This window comes from Rattus norvegicus, chromosome X (genome assembly GCF_036323735.1).
Source record: "Rattus norvegicus strain BN/NHsdMcwi chromosome X, GRCr8, whole genome shotgun sequence".
Lineage (NCBI taxonomy): Eukaryota > Metazoa > Chordata > Mammalia > Rodentia > Muridae > Rattus > Rattus norvegicus.
The window spans coordinates 151,108,782-151,126,455 of record NC_086039.1 but is presented as its reverse complement, the minus strand read 5'-3'; positions in this window follow the sequence as shown (position 1 = coordinate 151,126,455).

Below are 17,674 nucleotides of genomic sequence, written 5' to 3'. Positions count from 1 at the left end.
CAAGTTTCTCTCCATTTAGTTTAATGTTAGCAACTGGTTTGCTGTATATGGCTTTTACTATGTTTAGGTATGGGCCTTGAATTCCTATTCTTTCCAGGACTTTTATCATGAAGGGGTGTTGAATTTTGTCAAATGCTTTCTCAGCATCTAATGAAATGATCATGTGGTTCTGTTCTTTCAGTTTGTTTATATAATGGATCACGTTGATGGTTTTCCGTATATTAAACCATCCCTGCATGCCTGGGATGAAGCCTACTTGATCATGGTGGATGATTGTTTTGATGTGCTCTTGAATTCGGTTTGCCAGAATTTTATTGAGTATTTTTGCGTCGATATTCATAAGGGAAATTGGTCTGAAGTTCTCTTTCTTTGTTGTGTCTTTGTGTGGTTTAGGTATAAGAGTAATTGTGGCTTCGTAGAAGGAATTCGGTAGGGCTCCATCTGTTTCAATTTTGTGGAATAGTTTGGATAATATTGGTATGAGGTCTTCTATGAAGGTTTGATAGAATTCTGCACTAAACCCGTCTGGACCTGGGCTCTTTTTGGTTGAGAGACCTTTAATGACTGCTTCTATTTCCTTAGGAGTTATGGGGTTGTTTAACTGGTTTATCTGTTCCTGATTTAACTTTGATACCTGGTATCTGTCTAGGAAATTGTCCATTTCCTGAAGATTTTCAAGTTTTGTTGAATATAGGTTTTTATAGTAAGATCTGATGATTTTTTGAATTTCCTCTGAATCTGTAGTTATGTCTCCCTTTTCATTTCTGATTTTGTTAATTTGGACGCACTCTCTGTGTCCTCTCGTTAGTCTGGCTAAGGGTTTATCTATCTTGTTGATTTTCTCAAAGAACCAACTTTTGGTCCTGTTGATTCTTTCTATGGTCCTTTTTGTTTCTACTTGGTTGATTTCAGCTCTGAGTTTGATTATTTCCTGCCTTCTACTCCTCCTGGGTGTATTTGCTTCTTTTTGTTCTAGAGCTTTTAGGTGTGCTGTCAAGCTGCTGACATATGCTCTTTCCTGTTTCTTTCTGCAGGCACTCAGCGCTATGAGTTTTCCTCTTAGCACAGCTTTCATTGCGTCCCATAAGTTTGAGTATGTTGTATCTTCATTTTCATTAAATTCTAAAAAGTTTTTAATTTCTTTCTTTATTTCTTCCTTGACCAGGTTATCATTGAGTAGAGCATTGTTCAATTTCCACGTATATGTGGGCATTCTTCCCTTATTGTTATTGAAGACCAGTTTTAGGCCGTGGTGGTCCGATAGCACGCATGGGATTATTTCTATCTTTCTGTACCTGTTGAGGCCCGTTTTTTGACCAATTATATGGTCAATTTTGGAGAAAGTACCATGAGGAGCTGAGAAGAAGGTATATCCTTTTGCTTTAGGATAGAATGTTCTATAAATATCCGTTAAGTCCATTTGGCTCATGACTTCTCTTAGTCTGTCGACATCACTGTTTAATTTCTGTTTCCATGATCTGTCCATTGATGAGAGTGGGGTGTTGAAATCTCCCACTATTATTGTGTGAGGTGCAATGTGTGTTTTGAGCTTTAGTAAGGTTTCTTTTACGTATGTAGGTGCCCTTGTATTTGGGGCGTAGATATTTAGGATTGAGAGTTCATCTTGGTGGATTTTTCCTTTGATGAATATGAAGTGTCCTTCCTTATCTTTTTTGATGACTTTTAGTTGGAAATTGATTTTATTTGATATTAGAATGGCTACTCCAGCTTGCTTCTTCTGACCATTTGCTTGGAAAGTTGTTTTCCAGCCTTTCACTCTGAGGTAGTGTCTGTCTTTGTCTCTGAGGTGTGTTTCCTGTAGGCAGCAGAATGCAGGGTCCTCGTTGCGTATCCAGTTTGTTAATCTATGTCTTTTTATTGGGGAGTTGAGGCCATTGATATTGAGAGATATTAAGGAATAGTGATTATTGTTTCCCTTTATATTCATATTTGGATGTGAGGTTATGTTTGTGTGCTTTCATTCTCTTTGTTTTGTTGCCAAGACGATTAGTTTCTTGCTTCTTCTAGGGTATAGCTTGCCTCCTTATGTTGGTCTTTACCATTTATTATCCTTTGTAGTGCTGGATTTGTAGAAAGATATTGTGTAAATTTGGTTTTGTCATGGAATATCTTGGTTTCTCCATCAATGTTAATTGAGAGTTTTGCTGGATACAGTAACCTGGGCTGGCATTTGTGTTCTCTTAGGGTCTGTATGACATCAGTCCAGGATCTTCTGGCCTTCATAGTTTCTGGCGAGAAGTCTGGTGTGATTCTGATAGGTCTCCCTTTATATGTTACTTGACCCTTTTCCCTTACTGCTTTTAATATTCTTTCTTTATTTTGTGCGTTTGGTGTTTTGACAATTATGTGACGGGAGGTGTTTCTTTTCTGGTCCAATCTATTTGGAGTTCTGTAGGCTTCTTGTATGCCTATGGGTATCTCTTTTTTTAGGTTAGGGAAGTTTTCTTCTATGATTTTGTTGAAGATATTTACTGGTCCTTTGAGCTGGGAGTCTTCACTCTCTTCTATACCTATTATCCTTAGGTTTGATCTTCTCATTGAGTCCTGGATTTCCTGTATGTTTTGGACCAGTAGCTTTTTCCGCTTTACATTATCTTTGACAGTTGAGTCAATGATTTCTATGGAATCTTCTGCTCCTGAGATTCTCTCTTCCATCTCTTGTATTCTGTTGGTGAAGCTTGTATCTACAGCTCCTTGTCTCTTCTTTTGGTTTTCTATATCCAGGGTTGTTTCCATGTGTTCTTTCTTGATTGCTTCTATTTCCATTTTTAATTCCTTCATCTGTTTGATTGTGTTTTCCTGGAATTCTTTCAGGGATTTTTGCCATTCCTCTCTGTAGGCCTCTACTTGTTTATTAATGATTTCCTGTGTTTCCCTAAGTGTGTTCATGTCTTTCTTGAAGTCCTCCAGCATCATGATCAAATATGATTTTGAAACTAGATCTTGCTTTTCTGGTGTGTTTGGATATTCCATGTTTGTTTTGGCGGGAGAATTGGGCTCCGATGATGGCATGCAGTCTTGGTTTCTGTTGCTTGGGTTCCTGCGCTTGCCTCTCGCCATCAGATTATCTCTAGTGTTACTTTGTTCTGCTATTTCTGACAGTGGCTAGACTGACCTATAAGCCTGTGTGTCAGGAGTGCTGTAGACCTGTTTTCCTCTCTTTCAGTCAGTTATGGGGACAGTGTGATCTGCTTTCCGGCGTGTAGTTTTTCCTCTCTACAGGTCTTCAGCTGTTCCTGTGGGCCTGTGTCTTGAGTTCACCAGGCAGCTTTCTTGCAGCAGAAAATTTGGTCTTACCTGTGGTCCCGAGGCTCAGGTTCGCTCGTGGGGTGCTGCCCAGGGGCTCTCTGCAGCGGCAGCAACCAGGAAGACCTGTGCCGCCCCTTCCGGGAGCTTCAGTGCACCAGGGTTCCAGATGGTCTTTGGCTTTTTCCTCTGGCGTCCGAGATGTGTGTGCAGGGAGCAGTCTCTTCTGGTTTCCCAGGCTTGTCTGAATGCTTACTCTTTTATTTCTGTCCAACTTTAAACTTCCAGATATCCTAGATCACTACATAGCCCACATGGTTACTCTTTAAGAGCCTAAGGTTTGACATTTCTCTTTGGACATTCCAACTTGGGTCCATATAACTGCAATAGTCAGACACAAGTAGGTCACATAGTGCCAACATAGCATAACTATTTCTTTTTGATTGTTAGGTATTATATATTATTTTGCAATGATTATTTTCTGTTTCTCACTGGTATTCCTGAGCTATATTATTGTGGTCACAGACATACTGAGGTTAATGTTACAAAGGTTATAGTTCAATGAATGGGGCATTTCCACTTAAATTTCTTTAATTACCTAGTTAAGTGACACACGAATATACAACATGAAACATATGCAGAAACACTGACTACCAACTAGAACAATATAATGAAAAAAAAAGCACAGCAGGATTGTGTTGATTAATTTGTCTTGTTTTGACTCCAACTAATGAAGCAGCGTCCCACAGAGGCTAGAAGAATAGAGATGCTTTGCATTTATTTATTACTGTACTACTCTTCTTTTGTGAACAGAAATAAAATACAACTGAAAATATCAAACAGGAAAGAAGAGGCTTAATTAAGTAGAAATATAGTATATGCAAACATCTTATGTCGTTGCAGCTTATTTAGTGTATTTTTTCTTTCTTTTTTGTGTGGTTAAAAGCACATTAATAAAAATACATTAGGCATCTGCAATTTTATACTGTTATAGCTTTTCTATTTAAATCGGTAAATATCTGTAATATTTAGATTGTCAATTTGAAAACCAATAAAGAGCTATATTAACATGGTGATACTAAGGAAAAATTAGTGACCAAATATATAGAGTGAAAATGTCAGTACACATCAGAATAGAGTTCTACATTTGAATTTTTAGCTCTGCTGCTTTATGTAGCATAGACATTGTTTACCTTTATTCAAGAATGAACCTTGCCTTCCTGTACAAAACTGTTTACTTTGTTGTAATACCCATCATAAAATCACAGTGGAAAGATTTAGGACTCCTGAGAAGACATGAGAATTAGACTTTCAAAGCTAGAAGAAGCCCCAGGTATAATTTTATCAATTTCTTCTTCACATTTCATGGTGTAAGAGGCTCAAAGTGCTAAAAAAGATTATGCCGATTTGTCTGAGTGTATTGAAATCAGAACAAATGATCATGTCGATGACATTGAGGCCAGCACTGATTCTAATTAAGGATTCTGCAGAGAACTAAGTTTGTACCTACGGATTTAGAGATCATTATTTAAATGGATAAAATAAAACAAAGGGCAACTGATTTGATAGTTTGTCTAAGGGACTTTATTTTTCTGCATAAATATATCAAATTCTTTACCTTGGTCTCCAATGTTCCTATAATAAATCTAAAAGTTCATGTTGCTTGTTCAGGTGAACACAGTATAGGCAACAGAAATAGAAGTCAGCACATATTAACTCTATAATGCATACTTTGAGAATGAACTTCTAAATCATTTTCTAAGCCCTTTGTAGACCAAAATGAAATCTAGTGTAATTGGAAAGGAACCTTTGTGACATATATAAGAGTAGTTTCTAATTGTTCCAGTAAGGTCCATTATCCTATAAATTTTGTTTTAAAAAAATCCTATAAACCATTATCAATTTTTCTGGTAGTATAGTTTAAATCAAACAAATTTTATAACCTCCCTCTCTATCCCAGTGCAAATGCCTCTCTCACATACATCACTACAGGAAGTTTCTCAATGGCAAAGTTATTTCTCAGATGACAATGGATGTTTCTATTGAAAATGAAAATAATTGTTTTTCTTGAGAAACCCTGGCAGATAAACGATATACAAACCTCCAGAATGCTTATATTTTAACAAAATTTTAAGATATTTACAGAAATTTTCATACTGTATGACAAATATCATGCATATGTCTTTGAGAGTCAAATATCTATAATAAGTATACTATGTTTACTCAGTCTTTTACTATAAAAACTTTATTGTATACACACTATGTTTCATGACCTTAAGACATTTTTCACACTGATTTATATTATCAAAACATACTAAATTAAAGTATGATCATTTTGTCTGATTAGCTCCTCTTTTAAATGAAGAACTTAGGTTTGGGGATATAGAATCAATTTCCAGGGGCAATAAAGGAAATTAAACTAAAATTGGGTTCTAAGACTGTGATCCTCTTTGAAAGTTATGCATGACTACAATATGAGAAGGTAAATATATTTAATAAATTCTGTGATTACATTAATAAAAGCATGTATTTATTATTAATATTTATTTATTCTCCAAGTGATGTTTTCATACCACTGTATCCAATATTATCACAGTTGGTTCATAGAGAGTTTTACCGTTGCATGTAACATTGATATTGTTATTCATATTACTTTTACCATAGTTCATATTAAATTAATTAACAAATTTTCAGCCTGTCTACCAATGAATAGCCACAAGTACCTCTTTCTTCTTCCTTTGTTGTATTGAACCATTCAAAATGTCTTTAAAATTCTTGCCTGTCAATATTCAGTTCATTTCATTCACCCTAATATATATTGCTGTAATTCATTCCTTAAATAACTTTCATAGGGCAAAGTAAAGAGATCCTCAACTGTTCCCTCACCACTGGCCTTTGATCTGCTGTTGGAGTCTGTATACTATGCTGAAACTACCAAACATATCCTCACATGTACACAAATGTGCACACACACACACACACACACACACACACACACACACACCCCACTCAAGTACTTTAGATTCCTGCTCAGGTTTGAAAGTGTCCTACAAAGACATATTTATTAAATTTATTCGTCAGGTAGTTGCCACCTTATGGTGTTACTGGTGGCAACTTTTTGACATGGGACAAAACAAAAAGTTAGATCATTGGATGCATTCCTTTCTTTCTCCCTCTATTTCCAAGACAACATGATTTGAGAATCTTTGTTCTACCTTGTATTTTTTTTCCATGTTTGGCCTGAAAGCAACCCAGCCAATTGATTGTGAACTAAAACCTCTGAAATCATGAACCAACATGTACCTTTATTTCCATTAAATTTTATGTTTTTTAATTTTTTATATATTTCTTTACTTACATTTCAAAGGTTATTCCCCTTCCCGGTTTCCTGATCATATTAAATTTTATATATCTAAAGTGTTTGATGTGGTAATGGAAAACTGACTTAGACATCCCAGGAACAAAGCATAAATTCCTTGGCATGAACAATATAAGATCTTCATATTTTGAGCAAATAGCTTTCAATTATTTTTTTCTGTAAAATTCTTCACATTTTGGTAAAACATGAGAATAAGTGTATGAATTCTAACATTTCCTTTCAGCCCTGACATTCCATGGTTCTCTGATCTGCTAAAGAAAATAGTGCTTAAGAGACTGGAAAAAAATCCTTTTCCTTAGCTTTCAGAAATATTTGTGTGTCACAGTAGAGGAGAGAATTTTAAGTACAAATGGAGGAAATAATGCCAGTCAAGAGAGAAGGCAAGCTATGCATCTGAGAAGAGCAAACCAATTCAAGCCAAACTTTTTGTTCTCTAAGCTATAAGCTCCAAATCAGCATTAATATAATTTCTTATCGAGGAGGGCAGCACATCCAGAGCCATTAAGCTGGGTGATCTAAAGGGATGAATTAAGAGGAGAAGCTATTACTGCATTAAAAATTAATTAGTTGTGGTAGGAAAGAAAAAGATTGTGACACAGTACATATGCAGAAAACAGTTCAAGAAAGCTATTAACTAACAGATGGGGCTGTAGTGGAAAAGACCTAAGCCTCCCAGATTCTTCTGTCCTTGCCATTCTTCTCACAGCAGCTTCCAGAATATCTTTACAAGTGACATTTTCCTAAGAATAACTTTCAGTGGGTCTGAATTAGGTGTCTTTTTAATAATGATTGAATGCCATCTATTTTGTGACTAATGTGATTGGATTGGCCAGATAAGAACTGACGACTACTTCAGATTATTCAACTTTTCAGTGGATTCTAGGACCACACGTATACACAGTAGGTCAGTGTAACGGATCAAACTGGAAGCCTTTTTAAATTGCAGTCTAATTCTTCTCTTCTTTGGTTTCTCTAGGCCTTTCCTTTCAAAGGCATACTTCAGCCTTCAGCCCTTTGGGCACATTGCCAGACTGAAGTGGGCATTGTAACCAAGCTTTGAGAACTCTGGGAATCTCTGTGTTTTGTGCACAGAGAAATCCACAAACATTTTCCCAAGCTTATGCATCATTCACAGAGGAACAAAGAAGGCTAAAAGACAATTAAAGATCATAAAAAAGCTCATTCAAAATGGCCAAACATTTGGTGAGTGGGAAAACTATGTTCTCCGACAAGAGAAATGTAGATATTTTGAAACAAACATGTTAGTGAAGAAACTTGTAAACATTAAAAAAAATCCTATCACATTTTGATGGAGAGTATACATGAGTTGCATTTACAACTCTTTCAACAAAGAAAGACCAAAATGCAACTTGCAGATTTACAGTTTTCTTCTACTTCCACCTGCAGGCATTTGCCAATGTGGACAGTTTGGAAAAACTAACTGCTGTTAGTTGCATTAAAATTATTTCCCAAAGATAACGTTATAACACAAACTTTAAGTATAATTTGACATTCTGACTTAGAAATTGTTCAGAATATGACTTAATTGGTCAGGTCAGAACAATTAAATAAGTGAGAAAGATTCAGCAAAGTTAATTCATAAGTCACTATCTTCTGATTTTTATCGTTCAAATCTTAGCCTGAGTTAAAATACTTATCATTAATACCCATGGATCATTAAATATCTCACCCTTAACCAGAGAAGCTTATTTTTGCTATAGATGTGAATTCATGGAGACCCACAACTAGTCAAGGTAAGGGAAATAAGAGACCATGCTCAGCCCTAAATGGGACATTTACGCCAGACAGTACTTTCCTTCCAAAGGTCAGGGATCGTTGTAGAGGAGACTATGGGAAGAATATATAAATCAGAGGCATTGGATGCCTAGAGTGAAACAGTGTTTTCAAGACATTACAGGATTTGTACCCATAAACTTATTGTAGCTTTGTCTACATGCACAAGACCTATACAAGTTCAATCTAGAAATACTTACAGAATAGACAGGGGAGGTGGTCCCAAAGTTCCAAAGTCCCCATCCCAGCTAAAGAGCTAATTCAGTGATGGATGCTATGCAAGAGTGAGTTTTCTTCAGTGGCTACTCATGCTCAAGTAGATTGTCCTATATTAATGCACATATTGGCAACACTAATTGGGCTCACTGGGATTTAAAACAGAACATTTGAAATTGGGAGAGAAAATTGTTAGTGAAGATGAGTGTGGAACTGAAAGGGATAATAGGGATGGGTTGATTAAAATATATGTATATATGAAATTAACAAAAATGAAAATTTAATTATTCACTTTTCACTACCAATAAAAAGACATGATTATTCCCTCACAAAACAACACACACACACACACACACATGCACACACACACACAAATACACACACCACATTCACACACCACATGCACATATACAAATTAAATCAAATTGTGTATCATTGCGCCTATTTTCTGGGCATAGCGAATACTTATAACTCCAGCTTTCAGAAGGATAAAGCAGGATCATTACAAGTAAAACGTCAGACTATACCACATATTGAGACCCTGTTTTAACTAGTTAATTGATTAACAACATCAAAAACCTCAAACAAAAGATATATAAACTACATCAAGTAACATTTATCTGAGTCTTTTAATTTATCATGAAACAAAAGTAGGTAGAAATGATTAATTTGGTGATACAAAAAAGGGCAGTAAAACTTACAGTTATTGAAATCATTAAACAAAATTTCCTCCAAGTTTTAATTTGGATGATTCAATAGCTACTAATAAAAACCCTTCTGATGTAGCCATTACTCATCTGAAGTTCCCTCTTTTCAGGTATGTCAAGGTAACAACCAAAATTAGTCATCACAAGTATTATGACATTTGCTAGAAAAAAAAAAACAAAACCAATCACGTCACTAATCGCATGGTAAATTTAGTGTCATGATATGGGTAAATAGAAAACAAAACAGTAACATGTAAGTCAGTGAAAAAGCAAGGCAGACACAGAGTTTTGGAGAGAGGAGAGAGGAAAAAGGAGAAGAACTAAGGTGGAGGCAGAGAAGGATGACCCAGATCCATGTGGCCTTAAATAGCCACAGGTAGCTATGAAAATTCTATAAAGAATGGATTATTACAGAACAATTTTTCTTATCTAGGTGGGCATATATCATTATCAATTGGTTGTGAGTTTATTGCGCAGACATTTTTGTCAAGTGAGAATTTACTGATATAAATCTGATTTATAAATTACAAGACCTAGAGTTTTGATTTTACTTGGATACTGGGAATTGTCACTATAACCACAGAGGTCAGATGCTGGTAATGTGAGCAGAGTTTGCAGCAAAGAGTTGCAAGAGGGTGACTACTGCTGGGCCTAGAGAGTAGCAGGTGAAAGCATGGGATGGAAATTGGAAACAGCAAATTGGATTGAGACTTGTTGCTGACTGAGATGAAAGTACCCTGCAGATGCCATGTGGCCCATTGGTGCAGGCAATAATGTGGCTTGGTGTATCTTTATTAAAATATTTACCTCTACAGTAGTCTAATTCATAGACAAAGTACAACAGTGCATACCAAAGGTAGAAAGTGAGGCAAATGACATTATTGCATAGTGTTTACAGAATTGCAGATTAAGAAGCTAAAGAGTTCTAACCATGAGTGGTAATCATGTTTCTATAACTATACATGTAAATTATATGCTGTAAAACAAGAAAATTAGAAAGAGCTTCAAAATTTATGATGAATACATCACATCAGAATATTTGAAGTATAGATGAAATATTACTAAAAGCAATACTTTTATCTGATATCAGAATAAAAGGTATAAATCATTAAGCTAGGTTTCAGTTTTTGAAACTAGGAAAATTTACATTAAATCTCAAGTAGAAAGAAGAAAAATGTTAAGATCAAGTATTTATAAAATATAAAATTGGCAAACACTGGGAAATATCACTGATACATGTAGTGATTCTCTAAAAATATTAATAAATTTCTCTAAGCCCTAATAACCATATCAAAATTAGAAAGAATGAATAAAGCATGATTGTCAGGAACAAAAGAAGTCGCACAGACATCAAAAGTACAATAAATAATAAACTCTTCAAATGAGTATAGAATAGAAATTGATTAAACCCATTCCAAAAATTGCATTACTTACTTTTAATGGTCCTTTGAACTACAGTCAGATGCATTTGTATATGAATGTGAACTCTGGTTTCCTTCACAATTTATCAACAGAAATGAGTGCTTAATGATGAACTTTATATGTCCTACAGAATAAAATATTCTGTAATATTTGAGTGACCTGTTTACCATACTCCTTACCTATAAAAATATATAGTTTATAGCTAATATACTATATGGTGGTATATTGGAAGGTTGCCTCTTAAAATGAGTACTCAAAGAAAGATATGTTTCATTAATTCTATTTAATAGTATTTGTAGAGGCATCGTCCAGTTGAGAAAGCAAAAACCAAACAAAGCAACAACAAAAATGCATTAATTGTGGTAATAAAGGTATTATTAGAATACAGTCTTTATTCAAATAATTATGCCAAAAATTTCCAACCTTAATAAATTGAGTAAATTGTCAATGTACAAAAATAACAGAATTTTTCTGTAATATCATAGCCCAGGGATAGAAATGTAGACCACTGGTAAAATGCTTACCTAACTTGTGTTTGGCTATTAGTTCTATCCACAGTACCAAAATAAAAGTTCAAAACACAATAGAAAAGGAAAATTTAATATTATACCATTTATAATATTATAAAAACTTCAAGGTATTTGCAGATAAATTTAATAAGAGACATGAATTCTCTGCAATAAAATGATAAAGCATTGCAAGTAGTAATTATATTAGACTTAAATAAATGGAAAGGTACACTGTGACCGCATATTCAGTAACTCATGTTGACTAAAAATTTATTCTTTCCAATTTGAGGTAGAAATTTATGCAAACTCTATTTAACTGCCAATGAGAAAAAAATACTGAAGCGTTATATACCTCAATAAGTTGAATATAATATCAAGTTCAGAATGAAATGTATCTAGTAAAATTAGTTAAATACTTTTTAAAAAGAAAAGGAGCACTGGCTGATTTATGTCATCTCTAAATTTACTATAAAATGTGAAAATAAATTAGAGAAAAAATGAAACAGCATAAGATTCTTAGCTAAAATAGCCTGATACCTGTGGATATACTTCTGTGTATTTATAAAAAAAACTTTTATAAAGTTATTAAGCATAATAAATAAAGGCATAATAGTAATTTATCTACTAAGTAATGCTATAAACAATCAAATAAAGAACTTCATTGTAATTGTTTGAATGAGAATTTTTCCCATAAGCTTATAGTTTAAATATTTTATCCCTACTTAGTAGAACTCCTTGGGAAGGATTAGGAGACATGGCCTTGTTGGAGGAGGAGTGTCACTGGGGGTGGGCTTTGGAATTTCCAAACCCAGACATTATTTCTCTCTCTCTCTCTCTCTCTCTCTCTCTCTCTCTCTCTCTCTCTCTCTCTCTCTCTCTCTCTCTCTCTCCGCCCCTCTCTCTGCTATGGATCAGATGAAAGTTCTCAGTTACTGCTCCAGTACCAAACTGCCTGCCTGCCTGCCTGCCTGCCTGCCTGCCTCTGCCATGGTGTTCATGGGCTCAGCCTCTCAAACTGTAAAGCAGCCCTAGTTAAAACACTTTTTAATATTTCATCATGTTCATGGTGTTTTGTCATGGATATAGAAAAGTAGCCAAATATTTCTGTTTCATATTATATGTAAAATGGTCTGATATGGACTACTTAACATAGTCTGTGTGTTTGATTGTAGTGAGGGTATGCACAAATAGCCACAAATAGACATTTTGCCCCAAAATGATTGTAGTAGCTATCATCTAATGATCTTGACATTTTTCACTTTCTGTAACGTTTCAAGTTAAGATGAGAAAGAGTAGTTTAAAAATACAATAGATAAGAACAATAGCCAGTTCTTATCTTTAATATATTCCTTTAGAGAATATTGAATTTTCAAAGATAAGAAAATAGGATAAGGTGAATATATGTAAATCTTGATGTCTATTTCCTCAAATAAGGAGAAATTCTTAACAGCTTTATTTTAATTTTAAAAATTATCTTGGTTTCAAATTCAAATAATAAAGTAAACAGAGTATTACAAATTTTGTCTGTGTTACATATAGGAATTTAAAATTTGACGCTAAGATAAAAAATTCCCTAATTTAATTTCTATATTTACGAAGTTAGTAATCTAGCTAGGCTCTTCATTGAAATTGATCATTTGTGTCTCATAGTCACAACATTGGGTAAAGATCATTTCAGAATATTATAGTAATGACTGATTCTATTCTTTATTTAATTAATGTGAATTATTATTATTATTTTTTCGGTTCTTTTTTTCAGAGCTGGGGACTGAACCCAGGGCCTTGCGCTTCCTAGACAAGTGCTCTACCACTGAGCTAAATCCCCAACCCCAATGTGAATTATTTTTATGAGACAGAATTTCTTTTTGCCTTCAAAGTCACCTAAGACACTAGGCTTTATTTTATATTTTATTGTACTGTTAAGGAACCCCCAAAGTGAAAGACATTTTGTGAACTAAAACAAAAATAGTACTTTGAAAGTCATTTTTTCCCTAGGAGGTTTATTATAGTTTATTATATGTATCAGATACCCAGCACAAAGTGAACTGAGAATTGAATAGAAAAAATTATTTTTCTATTTCTATCTGTAGCTAGAATTTGTGGTCCACTTCTAGTGTTGTCTCAAGCATTTAAGGCATTCCAAATTTTTGTGTAAAGATATCAAGAGCACGTTTTCTATGTCTGTCTTGATTTTAAGAAGTATGCAATACATCATTTCTCTCTTGTCTGTACTCCCATCCACATATACATCCTTTCTCTTTTAAACTTGTGGTCTCTTTTATCATATATGTATATGTATATATATAACTAAATATATCACTATATGAATACAATATACTCCATCTGTATAATGTTACTTGAATGTGTATTTAGGGGTGGCCATTTGGTAGGAATAACCAATTGGTGTGCTTTTCCTTATAGAAGACTATTTCTCCCACTCACAGTATTCCTTTGTTGCCTGGAGGTCTTTGTGTAAGGTTGAGTCCTCTTGAGCTTTTCTCTGCTCACTTCAGTATGTCTATTGATCATATTTTGGTGAGTTTTTTTTTTTTGGTGAGTATAGTTTCTGAAATTGCTAGGAGACACAAAATTTACATTTATTCATTTGTGTGTATGTGTGTGCATATGCTCATGTGCCACAGAGTTCAGAGGATAACTTGCAGAATTCTGTTCTTTGCTTCTACTATGTGGGTGTTTATCCAACTCATATTGTCAGGCTTGGTGGAAATCATCCTTATCTGCTTAGTCATGTGGCAGGACCAATGGTAATATTTCAGGTGAATTTTAATTTGTTATTTATTTCACTGAAAGGCAAGTGTATACTGTCAGAAGTCTCCTTAGTCAATGGCTTTTTTCTTAAATATCTGTGACAAGACATCACGACCTAGTTGGAAGAGCTTACTATGTACAACATAATGGCCTCAAACTTACAGATATCTGCCTGCCTGCCTCTGCTCATTGCTAGGAATAAAGGAATGCCCATCAGGCCCAAGCTCCTATGAATTCAATTTTTGGTGATCGATACTATTTTTGCTGCAGTAATTGCATTTTAGTCAGAAGAAAGAAGGTAGAAAAAAAAAAGATGTACTTTCTTTCTATTTTTATGATCACATCCAGAAACATGCTTTCTATTCATATGCATATTCTGTTGGCAAGGGTTTAATAAACATGTCTCTATATAAGTGTAAAACCTATCCTGTTTTGGGAAGCCACATGAATAGTTAGTAACTGGGGAATTCCAGTACTAAAGAAGGAAGTTAGAAAAGACATTTAAAGGTAACTAGTATTTTCTCTGTGGCAGTGAAAATTTGTGATACATTTACCTTGAAAAACAGAAAACTAAATAGTCTACAAATAACATTTAACTTTACATCAGTTTTGTTTGTAAACATTTAATGCACATACTCATGTTTTGTATTATATGAGACAATTAGGCTACAGCAGCATTGGGGAATATTTATAGCAGAGGACACACATCCTGAAAAATATTTCTGTCTTTTTACAAAAAAAGAAAATGTTTTCTGGCCCCAAGTGAAAGGTTCTCCGGTCCTGCTATACAACAGATGCTTCTTACTCTTTTGTGTGGGTTGCCTATTAATAAAACAATGATGTTACAAGACATTGACTTTGTTTCACTTTGATTATGCTCAATCTATCAACAAAATATCATTTATCAAACAGGTAAGATGTCCTTGCTGGGACTAATATTATTGTTCTCATGTAAGACAAAAAGTCACATAGTAAACATTCACCATTACTATTTTGAAAATGTAGTCTTTAACAAATTAAATATTACATGTCTTGAAAAACAAAGGAGATTGATAAAAATAATACAAATATAAATATTATGTACTTCTTTTAGCTTATATGGTGATTGAAGCAAATGAAACTATATTTATTTGAGTCTACCTACCTTCAGGGATATTTGAATAGTCAAGAAACAAACATTAAAGAAAACCAATCCAAAAGAGTCTTGTATGATATTCTGTTTCTAGAAAAGGAATGTGAATTTCACAAAGTCAGCCTTGTTATGACACCAGTTACTAACAAGATTTTGAATTATTTATGGAAAAGAAAAAAATCTATTCTTCAAACATTATTGTTATCTCAATTTTTGTACATATTTTAATCTGCTATTAACACTTGTTCTAAATTTACATTGTACAATGTTCCTTGTCATTAATAAAAGAGAAATAACATGAAATTATCTTTTTACAGAAGAAAAATGAAAGAAGAATATTTTCCTTCTAGGAATTATTTGAAAGGTGTTTAATATGACATAAATTTTAGTGGTATATTATTGATGACAAATTTATTCAAATAATATTCTTATTTTTGAAATTTTTATAAATGATTAAACTAAATCTTGACCATATCTAACAACTACTTCCCTGTAATCTCCTAATACATCTTTCTTACTCTTTAGTTATATTAACATATAAAATAAAAGAATTATTTTATTTAAATACATTGATAAATTATTATTTTATTATAGAATAGAGCTTATTCAGGGTATAGGGAGGGGAGCTGAGAGGGTAGTAGAGACAGAAAGGCAGAAAGAGAGAGAAACAGAGAGAGCAGAGAAGTAGAGGCCAGCCATGAGCATGTGGAGAGAGCTATAAACATATTATGAAGCAAATACTATAACCCAAAGATAGAAGGCCATAGGAATAAATAGAATATGCTTAATTTTTTAATTTTCACACTCCAGATTTTATTCCCTTTCTGGTTCACATCTTCTCACACTGGGGCCAGACAAGGCAGTCCTCTGCTGTATAAGTGTTGGAGCCTCAGACCAGCTCGTATATGGTGCCTGGTTGGTGGCTCAGTGTCCGAGAGAACTCAGGGGTCCAGGTTAGTTGAGACTGCTTATCTTCCTATGGGGTCACCTTCCTTCACAATGTTTTCTAGCCTTTTCCTAATTTAACCACAGGGGTCCCAGACTTCAGTCTAGTGGTTGGGTATAAGTGTCTGCATCTGACTCTTTAAGTTGCTTGTTGGGGCACTCAGAGCGCAGACATACTAGGCTCCTGTCGGAATGCACTCACATCAGGAAAAGTATCAGACCTTGGAGACTTCTTTTGAACTAGATCCCAATTTGGGCCTGTCACTGGACCTCTTTTTCCTCAGGCTCTTCTCCATTTTTGTCCCTGCAGTTCTTTCAGACAGGAACAATACTAGGTTAGAGTTTTGACTGTGGGCTGGCAACCCCATCTCTCCACCTGATGCCCTGTCTTTCTGCTGGAGGTGGACTCTACAAATTCCCTCTCCACACTGTTAGGCATTTCATTTAAGTTCCCTCCTTTTGACTCCTGAGAATCTCTCACCTCCCAGGTCTCTGATACATTCTAGAGGGTCCCCCACCAAATTCTCACCTTTTTCCATTCATTCTGCTGGTGCTCAGGGCTTCACTAATGTTCCCCCACAGTACCTGATCATGTCCCTCCTCTTCACTTCCCTGTCCCCTTTCTCACCCAAGTCCCTCTTTCCCTTCCCCCTACTTCTCCCTCACAAGTGGGATTGAGGTGTCCTCACTTTGGCCCTTCTGCTTGTTAACCATATTGAATTCTATAATTTTATCCTGGGTATTCTGTACTTTTTTGTCTAATATCAACCTATTAGTGAGTACATACCATGCATGCCCTTCGGGGTCTGAGTTATCTCAATCATAATGATATTTTCTAGATCCGTTCATTTCTAGTTCGCGTGGAAAACTCAAGATGATCTCATTTTTTTTTAATTGAATATTTTTTATTTACATTTCGAGTGTTATTCCCTTTCCCGGTTTCCAGGCAAACATCCCCCTAATCCCTCCCTCTCCCCTCCTTTATGGGTGTTCCCCTCCCCATCCTCCCCCCATTGCCGCCCCCCCCAACAATCTAGTTCACTGGGGGTTCAGTCTTAGCAGGACCCAGGGCTTCCCCTTCCACTGGTGCTCTTACTAGGATATTCATTGCTACCTATGAGGTCAGAGTCCAGGGTCAGTCCATGTATAGTTTTTAGGTAGTGGCTTAGTCCCTGGAAGCTCTGGTTGCTTGGCATTGTTGTACATATGGGGTCTCGAGCCCCTTCAAGCTCTTCCAGGTATTTCTCTGATACCTTCAACGGGGGTCCTATTCTCAGTTCAGTGGTTTGCTGCTGGCATTCGCCTCTGTATTTGCTGTATTCTGGCTGTGTCTCTCAGGAGCGATCTACATCCGGCTCCTGTCGGTCTGTACTTCTTTGCTTCATCCATCTTGTCTAATTGGTTGGCTGTATATGTATGGGCCACATGTGGGGCAGGCTCTGAATGGGAGTTCCTTCAGTCTCTGTTTTAATCTTTGCCTCTCTCTTCCCTGCCAAGGGTATTCTTGTACCCCTTTTAGAGAAGGAGTGAAGCA